Source organism: Pleurodeles waltl, chromosome 1_1 (assembly GCF_031143425.1).
Source record: "Pleurodeles waltl isolate 20211129_DDA chromosome 1_1, aPleWal1.hap1.20221129, whole genome shotgun sequence".
Lineage (NCBI taxonomy): Eukaryota > Metazoa > Chordata > Amphibia > Caudata > Salamandridae > Pleurodeles > Pleurodeles waltl.
The window spans coordinates 536,379,494-536,399,466 of record NC_090436.1 but is presented as its reverse complement, the minus strand read 5'-3'; positions in this window follow the sequence as shown (position 1 = coordinate 536,399,466).

Here is a 19,973-nt window from a genome sequence, read left to right as displayed (position 1 = left end):
CTCAAAATACACACACACTTACAAAACTACACCACATTGGACAATTCAAAATACACACACCTGACACATATACACACACACCCCCCCCCCATACCCACACCACTATAAAACACACATCCACATTGCCCACAACCCCTTACAACGACATTTTTGGAAGAAGCAGAGAGAGAGAATAGCAAAGACAACACCAGCATCCAGAGGCACACAACACCATCACTCATACACCATCCACGCACAAAACACCATACACCCCAACACATCACCCCACACATCACATCAACCATCACCTCACACATCACTCACACCACATCATGGCACCTCAAAGACACCCCAGGTTTTTTGAGGAGGAGCTCAGGGTCATGGTGGAGGAAATCATCTGGGTAGAGCCACAGCTATTCGGATCACAGGTGCAGCAGACATCCATAGCACGCAAGATGGAGCTATGGCGGAGAATTGTTGACAGGGTCAACGCAGGTGGGACAGCATCCATGAACATGGGATGACATCAGGAAGAGGTGGAATGACCTATGGGGGAAGGTGCGTTCTGTGGTTTCAAGACACCAGATAGCAGTACAGAGGACTGGCGGTGGACCTCCACCCTCTCCCCCACAACTAACAACATGAAAGGAGCAAGTCTTGGCGATCATGCATCCTGAGGGCCTCGCAGGAGTAGCAGGAGGACTGGACTCTGGTAAGTCATATCTCTACTATTATGTCCTCCCCACCTCACATCCATCACCCCAACACCTCACATATATCCCCCTATCACAACACACACATCCCAATACCAAGCCCTGCATGCAACACCAAAGCATGGACCTCCAACACAGACCTGCATGGACACTCATCACCACAGCATGCCCAGGGGAGACACTCACCCAGCCCACAAAATCACCACTCACCCAAAGCCAAGCTGACAGGAAAATCACAACCATACAAGTAAACGCACCCATGCACAAGATGGAACACGCAGATACAATAACAATGCATTTACACCCCAACCAGACCCCTACCCAACGTCACCAGACAGGAGGTGCCAGCCATATCCAGTCCCCCCACAGAAGAGGCCCACAGTGATGACAGCAGCTCTGCACCAGCCTGGCCCATCAGGGACCTCTGAACAGTCGGTTCCCCTGCCACAGTCCCAAACCACCACTGAACCTCCCCCCTCAGGAAACACCAGCACAGCACCCACCCAGTGGGCCCATACCTCTGTCCCCAGCACACATCAATCAGCAGTGTGCCCACCACTACAGGGACCCCAGGCAACCCCGCCAACACAGGACGATCAGGGACCTGGGGTCTGTGGCAGTGGCCACCTGGTTCAGGGGAGAGAGGCACAGGACAACAGGGAACCTGGGAGGACTGCTGTGTGACGGGGGGAGGACAGGCCCAGGGAACCCACTCTCCACGAGGCACTCTCAAACATCATGGGAGCATACCACCATTCCCAGGAGACAATGGATACGGTACTGGCCAAGTTTCAGGAGACCCAGCGGCTGCAGGAGGAATACTACCTCAGGATCAGGGAGGACTTGAAGTCCATAAACACCACCCTGGTCACCATTGCAGGGGTGCTGGCAGACATGGCCACCACCATGAGGGAGACAGTGGCATACCACCGGGCCCCTGACACTAGCCCAACAGATGAACAGCCTTCCACGTCTGCCGACGCTAGTGGACAGGAGCTCCCACCACAAGACCAACAGGCCACCAGCACCCCACCTCCTGCAGAAGGAAAACCACCCTGCAAACGGTCCCTGCGATCCAGGCATAAGACAGAGAACATTGCCAAGTCCCCTGCCAGGAAATAAGACTCTCCTGACTGTCACCCTTCTGTCCCACTCTGTCACCCTGTCCACCTTGAACTGCCATTGCTCCACTTCCCAAGCCCCCTTGGACAATGCACCTGTGATACTAAGAGACTTGACTCTATCCTGAACATTCCTCCACCATCACCCCAGGCCATTGCACATACCCCTCTACTTATTAGCACTGAAATAAACACCCTTGAATCACAAAACAATCTGGAGTCAGTCTGTACTTTCACAAATGTATTATTACAACTTCTTCGACAAATATCAATGTTGATATTCATTTGCACATACCAATGTATGACAGTTGTTGGGCAGCAATAAACATAGCAGAAGGCACAATGAGGTACCCAGATCTGTGAAAAGGAAAGCCAAAGAGAACTATCAGGGTCCACACACAGAGGTTAAAAGGCTGACTCATACAATGTCCTACAGTTGTCAGATATGAGATGAGCAGTGGCAGTCTCTTACCTGTGTCTCACTGGAAGTACTGCATGATGATGTTGTTTTGGTTGTCAATATCTTGTTCCTCTGCCTCCTCTTCCTCACTGTCCACAGGCTCCACAGCTGCCACAAGGCCATCATCAGGCCCATCCTCCTGCAGAAAAGGCACCTGCCATCGCAAAGCCAGGTTGTGCAACATACAGCATGCCACGATGATCTGGCACACCTTCTTCGGTGAGTAGTATAGAGAGCCACATGTTAGATGGAGGCACCAGAATCTGGCCTTCAGGAGGCCGAAAGTCCGCTCAATAATATGATAATACGCCTAGTTCACCCATGTGCCTCATTGTAGCGTTCCTCTGCCCTTGTCCTGGCATTCCTCACTGGGGTCAGTAGCCATGAGAGGCTGGGGTAACCAGAGTCACCTGCAAATGTCGAGGGATATCTGTTAGATACACACCAACCCTTAGGGACTACCCCATACCCAGACACCGATTCATACTGTGTAGGGACCTTGGGCTCACCTATTAGCCATACCCGGTGCCTCTGGAGTTGCCCTATCACATAAGGGATGCTGCTAGTCCTCAAAATGTAAGCGTCATGCACAAAGCCAGGATACTTGGCATTCACATGAGAGATGTACTGGTCTGCCAAACAGACCATCTGCACATTCATTGAATGGTAGCTTTTTCGATTCCTGTACACCTGTTCATTCCTGTGGGGGGTACAAATGCCACATGTGTACCATCAATGGAACCAATTATGTTGGGGATATGTCCCAAGGCATAGAAGTACGCTTTCACTGTGGCCAAATCCTCCACCTGGGGGAAAACTATGTAGCTGCGCATGTGTTTCAGCAGGGCAGATAACACTCTGGTCAACACGTTAGAGAACATTGGCTGAGACATCCCTGATGCCATGACCACTGTTGTTTGAGAGGAACCACTTGCCAGGAGATGGAGCACTAACAGGATTTTCACTAGAGGTGAGATACCTGTGGAATGGCGTATAGCTGACATGAGGTCTGGCTCCAATTGGGCACACAGTTCTTGGATTGTGGCATGATCAAGTCTTTAGGTCATAATGATGTGTCTGTCTTCCATTGTCGACAGGTCCACCAGGGGTCTGTACACCGGAGGATGACGCCATCTCATTATGTGCCCTACGGAGGAGAATGGTGAGCAGAGGGTCATGTACCACATATGTTGCACAAGTGTTTTTGCTCTAATGTGAGTAAATCCGCGTGTGGCGTTGTCTGTCCGTATTTCTTCCCAAATGTGCAGTGATGCTGTTAGGTGCCATGCCATGCCACCCGGAAATGGCAGCTGTCTTACCTGTAAGGAGGTACAAGGGGAAATGAGTTAACTGCGCTTGCGTTGTGCAGCGTTTCGGTAGGTGGTCGAAGAAGCCGCATGTTTAAGCATTGGTTATCATTGGTCCCTATGGGTTCCAGGAGCCAATGATGATGTATGCTAGCGGTGACGGTACGCACCGCCCCGAACTTGACCTCCATTTTCTAAATGTTCACTCACTTGATACCTGACCTTCAACAGGAGAGGACCTACACTGCAAGTGCTGCTGTGACCTGTGTCTGGAAGCGACAATGGCTCGAGTGTCTGGGGAAAGGGCACCTGCCTTCACTTCAAAGGAGTTGGAGAAACTAGTGGATGGGGTCCTCCCCCAGTACACGCTACTCGACGGTCCTCCAGACAAACAGGTGAGTAGACTGTGAGCATGATGCGTGGGTCATGGATGTATGGAGTGGTGGGGATGGAAGATACATTTGGGATTGGGGCTGAGGGCTGCATGAGAGGATGGTGAGTGTATGTGTGTCAGGGCAAGGGTGGGAAGGGGTGGGCAATGAGTATGATGGTCCGGATGGGTAAGTAATTTCCTTTCCTCCTGTACCTTTCCTCTAGGTGAGCACCCACCACAAGAAGGGTATTTTGCGTGCCATGGCCAAGGAAGTGCGGACCCTGGGGGTCTATCATAGGCAGAGCACCCACTGCCGCAAGAGATGGGAGGACGTGTGCAGCTGGAGCAAGAAGACGGCGGAGGCCCAGCTGGGGATGGCCTCCCAACGTGGAAGGGGTGCTTGTCACATTATGACCTCCTGATGTTCCAGATCCTGGCGATGGCATATCCGGAGTTGGATGGGCGCTTGAGGGCATCACAGCAGCCACAAGGGGGTGAGTACAGTCTCATTCAGCTGACTCTGCACGCTTCACGAGGTTTCTGGGTGGGGGATGTGGACTGTGGGTTCTCCTAGGCCAGGGCGAACTTGGAAGGGTAGGTCCCTTGTTAGGCAGATTCTGTGGCACTCCAACCCCAATAGTGTTAGTGGCCATCTACAACTAGTCATCCTCCTGTGGGTTCCAGGTGTGCAGCAAATGGGGTTAGGCATAGTCCCCCAGGGTCTGGTGTTTTTCCTACCAACTGGTAGTGCATGGCCTAGTGCATAGGGCTGCTCCCTGTATGTTGTGTCCGCCAACGGTAGTGGTGTTGCTGGCATTGACCATGTGTCTCCTCTGTCTTTCCCCCCCATCTTGTTTTGTCAACCTGTCCTTGTGTGCATTAGCATAATCTGGCAGAGGAGCAGAGGCATCAGAGACAGAGGGAGCTGCATCCCAAATGGCCCATAAGGGTGAACATACGGAGTCTGAAGGCACCAGTTGGACGGAGGGCGAGGGGAGCTCCATGACAGGGACAGGAATGGACACCAGCAACAGCAACACCTTCTCTGATGGGAGCTCCCTTGCGGTGGCGGGCACCTCTGTGCCCACTGCAACAACAGAAACAGCCGCCACCACCTCCTCTACAAGCACCATCCTCCCAGCAGCCCCTCAGCGTGTTTCCCATGCCCGCTCACCCAGGAGGGTGGGCATCTCCTTCTCCAAAGGCACCTCAGGCCCTGCCCCATTCAGCCCTGCTGCCCTCAGTGAGGAGGCTATTGACCTCCTGAGATCCCTCACTGTTGGGCAGTCAACCATTTTGAAGGTCATCCAGGGTGTAGAGAGGCATTTGCAACAAACAAAGGCATACCTGGAGGGCATTCATTCTGACGTGGCGGCCCAACAGACAGCATTTCAGGCTCTGGCCTCAGCACTGATGGCAGCCATTGTCCCTGTGTCCAGCCTCCCCCCTCCAACCTCCACTACCCAGACCCAATCCCCTCTACCTCAGCCTATCCCAAGCACACCATCAGACCAGCATGCACACACATCAACACACAAAAGTGGCTGAGGAACACATAAGCACCACACATCCCAAAGGCACTCACACAAGCACCATACCCATGCAGACACACCAACATCCACGGCTTCCACTGTGTCCCCCTCCTCCACATCCTCCACCTCCCTCCGAGTCTCGTCTCCACTCACACCTGCATGCACTACATCCTCAGCTACTACCTCCATCACCAGCACGCCCATCACAACACGCCACTCACGTGCAATAACCACCCCCACAACGATGTACACATCCCCTGTACCCTTGCATGTTACACCACCGTCAGTGGAGATTCACATCCACTACCTCAGTCCTTAGCAGGATGAAGCACTCTGGGCACAAAGCCCCCTCCAGAACCAGTGGAGAAAGGCATCCACTACCTCAGTCCTTGGCAGGATGAAGCACTCTGGGCACAAAGCTCCCTCCAGAACCAGTGGAGATTCACATCCACTACCTCAGTCATTGGCAGGATGAAGCACTCTGGGCACCATGCCCCTCCAGAACCAGTGGAGAGATACATCCACTACCTCAGTCCTTGGCAGGATGAAGCACTCTGGGCATCAGGCCCCCTCCAGAACCAGTGGAGAGATACATCCACTTGAGAGACTGTGGCTTTGCACTCCCCAGGATAAAGCAGTGGGCAAACCACCCACTGGAGAGACTTGAGAGACTGTGGCTTTCCACTCCCCAGGAGCAGGCAGTGGGCAAACCACCCACTTGAGAGACTGTGGCTTTGCACTCGCCAGGTGCAGGCAGTGGGCAAACCTCCCACTTGAGAGACTGTGGCTTTGCACTCCCCAGGAACAGGCAGTGAGCAAACCACCCACTTCAGTGACTGTGGCTTTGCACCCCCCAGGACCAGACAGTGGGCATGGAGCCCCCTCAAGGAGTAGTGGCGTTGTCCCTTCATCCGGATGAGGTGCCCTCCCTCCCCTTCCCCCTGAGGTGCCTGTGTTTTTTTTGACCTGATGCCCATGCAGTGTTCTCTCCGTTTTGAGGCAGATGTCATGTGTGGGCTTTGCCCATGCTTTTTGGGACCACTGGTCTACGGACATTTAATGGGACAGTGCACGGACTTGTGTACTTGCTGTAAATATTTGTATATACTGATTATTTACTTTTCTCTTGGGCTATCTGTTTGTTTGACTATTACACTCGTTAAACTCATTTGGTTTGGTCCTTGCGTTCTTCCAGGTGGTGACGGGGTGTATCTGTGATGTGATTGGATAGGTGTGTGTGTGTGTTGTTGTGGGTGGGTGGTGGGCGTGTTGCGTTTTGAGTGTGTGTGACACTCTCTTTTCCCTCCTCCCCTGTGTTCTAGGTACAGTACTCACCGTGGTCGTCGCCGCCGTTCTTCGTACTCCTGGTAGATGAGAAGATACACCAACATTGGTAACACCTGTAGTTCAGGCTCCATGGCGTCCTGGTTCCTTGTTGGGTGTCGAGAGGTGATTGGTTTCCCTTCCAAAGACTGTTTCCGCCGTGATTTGATGGCGTTGGTACCGTCCCGGAAAATCTGGCAGATTGGTGCCTGGTAATAGTGTGGGCGTTACATTGTGTTCTGCCTGTCTGTTGGTGGTTACCGCTGCGGTGTTTGTTTCTACCGCTCTGGCGGTCGGTGTGTTAAAGTGGCAGTCTGTGTTGGCGGTTTCAGCCATGGTCGTAATTCCATTTTTTTGACCGCCGGCCTGTTAGCGGTATTACAGCCGCTTTATCACCGACCGCCAGGGTTGTAATGAGGGCCTTAGTTCCTTTATGGACTTAGTTGAATATTACTCTAAATTTACACGTGTAACGGCCATATAGATCCATTGAGAGAGTTGCTGAGGAAGGGTAAGAAGTTCATGGGGGGTGAATAACAACAAACAGCCTGTTCCCTAGATAAAGACAATAGTGCACATGCAGAGGTGTTGGAACCATATCAAAGTGGCTGGAAGACCATAGTGACAGTGGATGTAAGTGCAGTAGTAATAGGGGCAGTGCAAATGTACGACAAGGAGTTAAAAACAAAGTTTTTGCTTCATGTTCACTGACGGATGCAAAACTGAATTATTTTGTCATTGAACGTGAGGCATTAGCAGCTGGCTGAACAACTAGCTATTTCAGAGTGTTTTTATTTGGTAACATATTTCTTCTGCGAACAGGCCACAAACCGCTCCTTGAAGTGTTGGGACTAGGAGGCATATAAAAATGTTCAGGGAAGCTAGCAAAATTGGCAGTCAGATTGCAGGAGTATCAGTGTAAAGTGGAATCTGTCCCTGGATAGAAGAATAAAGTGGCTGACTGTTCATCTAAACTTCCAGATAAAGCTGCAGACAAGAGTGAGTTGGCAATGGAGAAAGTAGTGGCAAGTCTAGATGATTTCATAGAAGGAGTAGGGAACTCTATCTAAGGATGACTGGAACAAAGCAATGGAGCAGGATTTAACTCTCAAAATGTGTTGTCAAGTTAGTCAGAGGAATGGTGAGGAGAGAAAGTATTTTGCCATTTTGCGTGACCTCCTCGGCTCAGCAAAGGTGCCTCGAGGCCCTCCTCCAGGAGACGAGGAAAGCGTCACCCATTGACTTCGACCTGGGTGCTTCAGGTTTAAGCCCTGAAACGCCCAGGTCGAGTATCAATCAGTGACACCTCGTCACAGAGTGGGATGGGGTCAGTAGTCTCACTGACCCCATCCCACTCTGTGACGAGGCTGGGACTTCTGTCTTCCCTCATTAGTCACACAGTGAGGGAAGGCAGCAGTCCCACCCCTCCTGGGACCTCCGAGGCTGACGGTAAGTGTGTGTGTGTGTATGTGAGAGGTTGAGATCTTTTTAAATGAATATTTGGTACGTGCATGCATGTTTGAATGTTGATGAGTGTTGTTAATGGATGTGCGTGTGTGGTTCCCACCCAACCCCCTCCTTCCTAAAACTGCTAGCCGCCACTGTGGGTTGCTCTGGCTGTTGGAGGGTAGATGAATAAATTACTGTGGCAGGGTAGTTTGAAAGCTGCAAGGAATTCAATTAATAATTGTCATTCACAATGCAGCACTGAATAACAGGATTATTGTTTTAATTAAAAAATGCTAGATTAGCCCATAAAAAAATGAATTGTTTTGTAGAGAATAAAACAGCTTGACCTTAACACATGAGATAATGAAAAAGATCTCAGTGCTTGCAAATGCGAAATTTACATTTAACTCACCACGTTGAAGTTTATTGATAGGGTACTAGGTTTCTCTTCGAAAATGATTTTAGAAACAGAGATGGTACCGTCCGGATTAAGGTGAACACTATGAACACCACAAGAGAACAATACATGTATGTGAAAGTTTTGTGCCAAAATGTTGTTGTCTAGGCTACCACTGACGCATGCAATGTGTTGTTGGTATGTAGTCTATTTGCTATGGGTGCATCATTGATATCGTGTAACCTCATGTTTCTGCAAAAGTATGCCCAGAATGGTGTGTTGTTTTGCAGTTAGTTTCCCTACCGAAGCCTCTTTGCGGGCGGGAGATAGGTGAAGAAGCGGAGATGATGGTTACAACATACTCATGATGCTGCTACACCTTTCTACAGCTGTTTGAATTGAAAGGTGCCAGCTTCCTTAGGATGGGTCAGCGAATTAGGTGATTATTGCTGACTTCTTGCTCCACATTCACAAAGGTACCTGTCATTCGTAAAGCCATCACAGTCGACTTTAAGAATGAAAAGTGCCAAATCGTAACTCTTTACTATTTAGTGCAATTGGAATTGTCATGACAAATCATTCTTCCTCTCTGCCCCTTTTGTACTGAGACGCTTGTCTTATGAGTTCTGTTACTTGTGTCATAAAGTATGTCCCAACTTTTCTCTTCCATGACATACTGCGGGCTGAAAAGTTTGCTGCATGAGCCTCAAATCGGATTTTTGGCCTGTTCACTTTTCCCTATCAGTTCCACATACAGCTGAATTCGCAGAATTATATTTATAACTTTCTGGTCAACTCTGCAAATATCTTAATAATAGAGAAATGTACTCCACTCAAATAGCCAAAACTATTTCAATTCCTTTGATGTTCATTGTATTCTTAACTTAGCACAACCATCTACTTTCACAATCACCTCAATACATTAAGTACTTTTTTTAAAATAATCAAATCTATAGCTCATTAACATTTTGAGGATGCATTAGGTTCTTAAACTTCAGCCAACACGTGTTTTATCCTCTTCCTCTGGACTGCTTCAATTTTGGAAACTTGAGGGGAATGTTTTCCTCTGGGAGATATTACACAGGACATTGGATATCACTGTTTCACAACTATGGGCAACGGATGTAAGGACTGCACCAAGCTTACAATCTCATTTGAAATATGGTCCAGGAGTGTGAGTGCACCGCCATGCTGCCATGCTTTAAACCTGCTAGGAATTTTGGATATAAACTCTGCAAATATAACCTGTTCCTCGTGATAATTATGAGTTCCCTTGCAGAATAGATGTCCGTACTACCAACAAATACGCCATACACACGAGCATGCTGATAAAGAAGTATTTCAATTACAATTTATAACTTCATAGCTTTCTCAGTCACACATTGGATACAAAATGCGTAGTCCTCCTCCATTTGCACAGAGAGTAGAACTCACTATCATTAAGGCCTTTATCTTGCGCAGGACTCAATGGAAACTCTTCTTTCTCTAAGGAAAATACTAGACTCTCTTCGGAACCTCAAAAAGTTCAGGCGATAAATATGGTCTTATAAAAGCACTTTTGTTCAACAATTGATACAGTGATGACCTTTTTCACCTAACTGCTCATACATTTGAACTCTTGACAAATTAATTAGTGCTGCAAAGATGACGTTAACAATTCACACTTTTGTAAAAATAAGGCAATAAACACATTTTCACAGACGGATTACAAGAATCCCCTTCCACCAGTTATTACATGTGGGAATCTATCTGAATTAGATTCTCAATGGTAAAGGACACCAAAAATATTCAAGCTGCCTCATTCCTCTAAATTCCTCAATAAAAAGTCTCCTTCAGACCAGTCCTGCAATCAGTTGTTTGACCCCATAGAAGATTTAATATTAAAACCCTGTCATATCTTAAACAAATCATCTCTCTTCTCATTGACTTCTCATGCCACATGTTTAAGAATATATCCAGAATCACTACACGTTAGACAAACCACTTAGAAATAAGCTGGAGATCAGTGCCTCAGGACTTGTCACCTCTACAATTAACACAAAACCGCAAACATTTTTGGAAAAGCCTGATAAAATACTAAAAAATATATTGAATTGCTCGGCTTGTCATCACAAACCAATTGACTTAGAGGCACATCCCTTCTAAATACTAGACTTATCAAATGAAGCTCATGTCTCATGTTCTCCTTCCCCCCAACCTCCCTAGTTAACGGCAGCTGGTGCGTGGTAGGCTAAGCAATACCACTGACCTGGTCAGTGCATTGCACTGCCTCACGTGGCTCCACCCTGTAAATAGAGCCCTTTCCCTGGCTCCTTTGAACTCCTGACCCCTGTCAGGAGTTTGAGGCCCTCCTCTGCCCGCATGCTCTGCCTGCACCTCATCCCTGGTGTCTATTGGGAGAGCTCTGCTTTCTACTAGGCTACCTTCTGCCTCTCTCCTTTTGCTTTACTTTGCTCTCTGCTCTGCTTCACTACTGTCCCTTAGATTATGCAGGCCTTGGGATCTCGCATTGATTATGGCAATGCTTTGTTTATGGGTTCACCAAGATATGTAATAGACAGGCTACAGAGGGTACAGAATGCAGCTGCACGATTTCTTTTAAAAATCCCAAAGCGACAATCCCGGACGGCTACAAGATCACCTGCAGGGACCACTCCAACAAACCAGGAGGAGGCATCGCCATCATCCACAAGAACACCCACAGGATCACGACCAACACCAAAGATACCCTCAGCACTGCCAAACACCTGCACTTCCAAATCCACATTGACCCAAACACCACCCTCTGAGGGACCCTCATCTACAGGCCCACGACAGCAGCTCAGGGACTCCATAAAAGACATCATCAGCATGCACGCTTCTTGCATCCACTGACTACATACTCCTTGGAGACTTAAACTTCCACCTTGAGAACACCAACGACAACAACACCGCCACCCTGCTCGACAACCTTTCCAACCTCGCCCTCAAACAGCTCACCACGACACCGACCCACTCGCAGGACACACACACAACCCTATTTTCTCTGCCAGCAATCACGTCTCTTTCAGACACACCACCAAACTCCACTGGACAAACCACCGCTGCATCCACTTCTCCTTCAAGAAACCCACAACTCACCACCACCCACAACGGATCCCCCTCAACAGTTGGAACACCGTCAATGAAGACCAACTTATTGCTACCCTCTCCCAGAACCCACCCATCAACTCCACCGACACTGATGCAGATGCGTGCAACTTCAGGCAATGGGTCAATACTTGTGCCAATACTCTTGCCCCAATCAAGTATCCCTCCAACAGACGCACCGACAGAAAGGCCTTCTGGTTTACCACCGACCTCAACGAATCTAAGCAAAGCTGCTGAAGAATCGAAAGAAAGTGGCGCCAAGATCAGACTCTGGACAACCTCACAGCCTTCAAAAATGCCATCTGCAGACACCACCAACTCATCTGAGCCACCAAAAGAAGGGCCTTCAAAGACAGAATCAACAACAAAGCACACAACCACAAGGAGCTCTTCAACATCATGAACAAACTCTCCAACCCCAGCTCCAATGACATCCCACCATCCCAAGACCTCTGCGACTCCCTAGCCTCTACTTCCACCGCAAGATTGATACCCAGACCCACCCCGGGAACCACCAACATCACAGACAGATTCACCTCCGACCAACCTCCTGCTCTCCAGGACCGCCATCAACGACAACAACAATCAAAATCATGATCACCATCCACTCCGGCTCTCCATCTGACCAATACCCTCACCACATCCTCAACAAAGCAAGCTCCGTCATCGCACCTCAACTGCGGAAGATTATCAACAGCTCCTTTGAGTCTGCCACCTTCCCACAGAGCTGGAAACACACCGAGATCAACACCCTCCTCAAAAAACCCAAGGCGGACCCAATGGACCTCAAGAACTTCTGGCCTATCTCCCTGCTCCCCTTCCCAGCAAAAGTCATCAGGAAAGCTGTCAACAGACAAATAACCCTCTTCCTCAAGGAGAATCGCATCATGGAACCTTCCTAATCCGGATTGCGCAGCAACCACAGCACCGAAACCGCCCCCATCGCCGTCACTGACGACATCAGAACCCTACTGGACAGTGGTGAAACCGTGGCAATCATCCTCCTGGACCTGTCGGCCACATTCAACACCTTCTGTCACCATACGCTATGCTCACGCCTCAGCAGTGCTGGAATCCATGACAGAGCCCTGGACTGGGTCACCTCCTTTTTCACTGGCCGAACCCAGAGAGTCCGCCTTCCCCATTCCCCTCGGAGGCCACCAAATTCATCTGCAGCTTACCCCAGGGTTCGTCCCTTAGCCCGACCCTCTTCAACGTCTACATGGCCCGCTCGCTAACATCACCCGATCCCACAACCTCAACATCATCTCATACGCTGACGACACCCAGCTGATCCTCTCCCTCACTAAGGACTCCACGAAGACCTACCTCCATGAAGGAATGAAGGCCATCGCCGAATGGATAAAGAGCAGTTGCCTCAAACTGAATTCCAACAAGATGGAAGTCCTCATCTTCGGCTCCACCCCCTCTGTATGGGATAACTCCTGGTGGCCTGCCACTCTCAGAATCAATCTGACTCCCACTGACCACGCACGCAACCTAGGATTCATCTTGGAACCCTCACTATCAATGACCCAGCAAGTCAACGCCGTCTCCTCCTCCTGCTTCAACACCCTCTACATGCTCCGAAAGATCTACAAATGGATACCACCTAAACCAGAACAGTCACCCGAGCCCACATAAGCAGCAAGCTAGACTACAGCAATGCCCTCTATGCAGGAACCAGGGCCAAACTCCAGAAGAGGCTGCAGAGCATCCAGAACGCCTCTGCACGCCTCATCTTGGACATCCCGAAAAACCTGCACTGGCTCCCAGTCAACAAGAGAATCACCTTTAAACTCATCACCCATGCTCACAAAGCACTGCACAATGCCGGGCCAGATTACCTCAACAGACGACTCTCCTTCTACACCCCATCCCGGCATCTCCACTCCACCGACCTCTACGTCGCAACCGTCCCACGCGTCCGCAGAACTACAACCGGTGGTAGATCATTCTCGCACCTCGCTGCCAAAATGTGGAACACTCTTCCCACCCACCTGCGCCAGACCAAAGACCTCCTTACATTCAGGAAACTTCTCAAATATTTTTTAAGATTAGGAAGTGGGCCAATGGACAAAAAGCATCTATCACATTAGTATTCTTGTCTCACTAGAACAATTTCTGGTTTCTACAATTAATACAAATTTAGTAGCTAGCAGCCCGTTGATAGTATGAATAGACATTCTACATAAAATCAATAATCAGTTGTCACATTGTTATTTCTAAACCTATTTTCCAATGGTTACTTGTTTCAAAGATCAATAACCATTTGGCAACCAGCAACAAACATCAGTATATCCATTTTATGAAGAAAAGGAAACAGAGAAAGGAACAAAAAAATGAACGAGAAAAAAAAGAACCTATACTATAGGTATTGGAATATATAGCTCATCCTGTTTAAAGTCTCCAAAAAACGTTTTAAACCAGATCCAACCATTTGATATCAAGCATGTTGTTATTCTACATTTGGGCAAACAAAGTTCAAAATAAATTAAATGGCAAAACATACCTGATTGAACAAACACCATTTTCTTCAGCACATCATACATTAATTTGAAATTGTTCCTCCCCAAACAAAACACCTTTTACCATTCCAAATGAATTTTTCGAGAAACAGCAATGTATTCAGACCAAGACAAAGAAACCAAACATTATATATCAACTAACTGTGCGCAAATTCAAACAAACATAGGACTAAAACATCCCTAAGTCACCTGTTTTAACACGTTCTATCTGTAACATGTCCAAGTAACAGAATCACAAGGTGTCGGACAACACGGACAGTTCCCCGTTTTGCAGAGAGAACACGGTTTTTCGATTCCTTTAGTTCTGAAACAACTGATTTTTATCCTTTTAAATTCAGGAATGTATGTGGAAACCATCTTCAAGCCATGTCTAATGACATTTCAAACATGGTAGCAACCCTATAAACATGCAGCTGCATGCTGACACATTAGCATGATACTCTGAGAAGTTCTAGTTCAACATTCCAGTCACATTTAAAGTACCCTGTGGCCTATCAGATTGCCTCACAGTGACCTGGGGGATGCAGCCTATTGAAAGCAGACTTGTAAGTCAAAATGTACTGGAGAAAAATAAAAGAAATCTAAAAGAGATCTAAGGTTAACAGCTCAGAGATACTTGCAAATGGTATAAACAATCAAAACATTACACAATGAAACAGTGGGGCATTGTGCATTGGTTATCCTTAGTCGTAACACATTACATTGTCATTAAACAATATCATATGCACAAAGCACATTTTTATGTGCATTTTACTCCAAAATGCCATACAGGGAGCATTTCCATCTGTAAACTCCAAATCATCAGACAAATATGCACCTTCAAAGCACAAACAGTCAGTAGATCTTGACACCACTGTCAACTAATCAATAAAATAATCCAAACATATGTAGGACAAATTGTGAAAAAATACTATTTTTACCTAATAGTGTTCAGCCAGAACCAAATGTCAATATGTCTCCAAATATATTCTCACCAATGCTTCACACTGGCACCTACTGTTGGTGAGGATTTCATATACTTCCAGATGTATTGCTATCAATTTACAATGTCACTAAATAATACCATTCTACAGCTGCAGTCAATCCCACATTAACTGTTCAAGTCACTAAATGTAGTGGTTCACATTAAACAACAACAATTTCCATACAGGAACCTTAAGTGTTTCAACTATGAACCAGAACATCTCTGGGATCTTGTGATTTTTCTTTAAAGCTGTTCCACAATCCGTGCTGACATAACCTTACCGATTCAGGATTAGTGTTGCAAAATCCTAGTTTTCAACTATTGTCCTAGTTTTTCAATGTAGCAGAGGCCACAAGGGCACTCTATGCAGTAAATTGCATTGCTGGTTTGGCAGGTTGAAAAACATGTCAATGTCCAAACTTTGTTTGATTGAAAAGTCTCCTATATTGATTGTGGTGCCACACACCATACAATGTCCACATTTGCAGTAGCCATCACTTTTCCAAACCCTCATTTCAGAAATATTCATACATATTGATAGTTCTAAAAATGTTTTGACCAATTTATATATACGATTAGGTGAATCTCGTAACTGCAAAGAGAGGAGGGAACAGTTTAAAATTACCTGATGTCTGCAAATGCCAGTTTTTTAAAAAAAATCGCTGTAATTGGCAAATGTTGAAACACATAAAATCCTGGATTTTTCCCTTTTTATCTTAACAGTTAATAAACTCTCCCTGCAATTATATCAAGATTGTTTCAAGCACCTTCTAATCATTTTCTTGGGATAGCTGTGTGGTCTCAACTGACTGAATAGATTTTCAACCCTGCATAAAGTAATCCGCCACTTTTGAACAGTTCCTCCAAATATGCAGAATCTGCTCAAACAGGAGATTACCCCCAAGACTTCAAGGGTGGGCATTGGTATAATGAAAAAGCCTATTTCTGTCTGTCTCTTTCTTGAAGAGGGTGGTGAAAAGTTTATAATCTTTAACCCTGACCAACAACTCCAGAAGGTAAATGTCATCATCATCACAAGTTATGTTGAATTGTAAATTGTCACATTGAATATTAAAATAATCAGCGAACGACGCTGATTATTCATTGCCTCTCCATATCATTAATATGTCATCAATGCATCACATTGATTTGCAAATACGATGACCATAGGAATTTATATTTTCATCATAGATAAATTATTCTGTAAAGTCCCTGACATAGATAATTGTTGTGTCCTGACCACAGGGCCCCCATCGCAGCACTCTTAACCTGTTGGGAGAGCTTATTGTCTACCAAAGAAAGTTTCTTTTAAGTGCAATTTTAGCACATTCTGCAATGAATACAGAAGGAATAGGGTGGGGGTGTGGTCACTCCTACAGTAAGGCATCTATAATATAGGGAGCTTGAAATTGAGGAAAATCTCCATGAGACTGATAATGTTCAGAGTAACTAAGAGATCTGTCCTCTATTAAAATCAAAGTCCTCCATCAATTTCACAAATAGCTATCATACTATTCCTGGCATATGATCATGGTGATTGAACTATAGGTTTTTAATACATCTATATATCAAGATAATGGCTCCAGAATGGATTGGCAGCCTGCTGCAAAGATGTAGCATCTTTGTGGAACTTAGAGAGTGGCAATAAAGTCAAAATCCATACATCTGGATTGTGTAATAAGGTATATTCTTTGAGACTGATCCAACCCTCTTCCCTAGCATTATCAATCAATAATCAATACCTTAGGGATGGCCTGAAGATGATTTACATATACATTCCTTAATTTATGAGGATTATATCTGCTGTTGCAGAACTAAAAGTATTGTAAATCTGTGTCTTTTTTTATAAATCAGGGAATCGGCCATGTTGTGTGATGTCTTGTGTTTGATTGAGTTACATGGACATGATTCTGATAGAAGGCATTAACACAGGTGACCTATGTATGTTGTTGTATCTTTTATGTTCGAAGTTACCTATAAGTGCTTAATATATAATGTTTGATCCCTTCGTACGTCTTGGCCCACATTTAGTGATGTTTCTCAAAAAGTTAAATTGGAATGTGAATTTGATTGAAGCACAAAACACTCACGTTATTGTGTGATATGCTGAAGAAACTGCTGTTTGTTTAATCAGGTATTTTTCACCATTAACAAGGACTTATTTTGAACAACAACACACTTGCTTACACATGGTTGGTTATGGTTTAATTTTTTTTAGACTTTCTGTCTGTAACCTGGATGAGATATTCATTCCAATATCTATTGTGTAGGTAATTTAATTTCGCATCTGATTAGTTGTAGTTTCTTTCTTTCTTTCTTAGTCTGCATAAAAATTATAGGTTGATATTTGTTGTTATTGATATTTTATACATTTAACCATTGCAAAATAAATTTAGAAATAACAACGTGGTCACTGATGATCGAGCTTTATGTGGTATGTTCATGTATAATATGGATGGGCTTCTAGTTATTAAACTGGTATTACGTTTGTATCACTTGCAGAAGCCAGACACTTAGGATTGATAATGTGATAACTGATTAATGCATGAAATGCTGTAATGTATGAACAAAAGGGATGGGACTGGATCTCATGAAATTAAGATCACAAGTCAGTAATGTTTATGGTACAGGGAAAAGAATACAGTATTAAGAAAAAACTGCATTGAGTTAGTTACAGTTTTTGAATGTATTCATGCATTGTATATCATAGGCTAGTAATGTATCAGCGTGTAAATTCCTAATGTTGCTAAAAGTAGTGATTGTGTAGGAGAAAGCTCCAACATTAGATGGAGAACTAATTGGATGTGTTGTTGTTTTCTTCATTCACAGTACCTTTCTAATCTAAAGCACATAATTTTTACCTGGTAATGCAGATGGTTCCCTGAAAGTATAAGCATGTGACTGATAGATCAACAGATTGTAGCTCTGTAGGGCAATTATTGATACTATAAAGATCAGGATGCGTTATTATGTCTAAACCCTGCTGTATTATTACCCTAATTTGTGTTCTATCTCTATTTTTAGATTGCATTATTGTACTGTTCTGTGTATATAGAAGGGACGTATGGTGGGGTTAATGTGACTCATTTTGGGTGTACATAGGATAAATGTGGTATTTAGACATTTCAGTGGTTTTGATCATACAAAATGAAAATGAATTGGTTTATATTGATTCTCCTTTCTGATTGTGTTTCTTTTTTTTAATGAAACAGAAGCGGGATTGTTTAACCCTTTGACTAATAGCTATACATACTTTGTAATTCTTAAGGGGCATTAGTTTATATGTTAGTTCTTCCTCATTAATATTCATAAGGTACAATTGCAACCCACTACAAATCTGTATGCTGCAAACTGACTTATTGTTACATAGCTAGCTCAGTTCACCAACTGACCATTTCTAAGCTACTTATTTAGTTTTGTAAGCGACTTAATTACTTGGAAACCATTTAATGCAGTGTCCACTCATACTTTATCTACATGGGTTTGGTGGTTTATGGTTTTGGTTGTGAAAGATATATCAATTTTTGGAGAACATTGTTCCAGATGTGCTACAGCAGCTAAAGGACGCTTTGCAACATCTAAGTTAGAGGATATAGTAAGGATATACTAAAGGCAGCAAGTTGGTCATGTGACTAAACATTTTGATGTGTTTGTTGCAAACTGCTGGCTTTCACTTCCACTCTGTACTGGATGTGCTTTAAACAATCATAGTAAGAGCCATCGACCAAGCTATAAAATGCAGATTTTCAAACAATTCTGTATCTGAAAAGTACTGCTTTCCCTGAAAACCACAGAGGCAAGTGTTATCGCTTGCTATAATATGGTATAGAAGCTGTTTTCTACCTCTAATCTTCTCATCTTCATTGTGCCTTCTGTGTTGAAAATTAATGATTCTGGCAGGTCAAAAGTAAGGATGTGCAAAATTCATGCAATTTACAGAAAATAAACTATTCAAAATGTCCCCAAAATTTGGCAAGATTATGCATACCTGTGCAAAATGCATATAGTGCACAAAAGTGAAGCAAACAAGTATTTCACATAAAAAGATAATGTGAACTGGCATGGCCTATAAGACACACAGGCTGCCATTTTTGTAGCGTGTGACTCCAGCCTGATTCTGCCTGCTTTACATTCCCTAACTTTCCTCAACAATCCTACTCTATTCATCCAATTCCTGTCCATCGCTCCCATTTTTTCAACTTTCTTTACATTTTAAATGTTTTTTCTCCCTTACTTTGCCACTGGGCTTATATTTTAAATGTTTCACCTGTCTGCATAGCTCATTTTGTCACCCACTGCATCCCCACGGTTATGGCAGAGGCAGATGGTGATCCCCGGGTCACCCACTCTAAGTCCTACACCCAGCATCAGTGGCAGCACGACGGAGTGACCCTGCACACAATGTTTTGATCGGAGGAGATGGCAGCACTTGTGGTTTTAAATCAAATCAAATCAAATCATAAATATTTATAAAGCGTGCTACTCACCCGTGCGGGTCTCAAGGCGCTAGGGGGAAGGGGTTACTGCTGCTCGAAGAGCCAGGTCTTGAGTAGTCTCCGGAAAGCGGAGTGGTCCTGGGTGGTCCTGAGGATGGTGGGGAGGGAGTTCCATGTCTTGGCCGCCAGGTAGGAGAAGAACCTCCCACCAGCCGTGGTGCGGCGGATGCGAGGGACGGCGGCGAGAGCGAGGTTGGCGGAG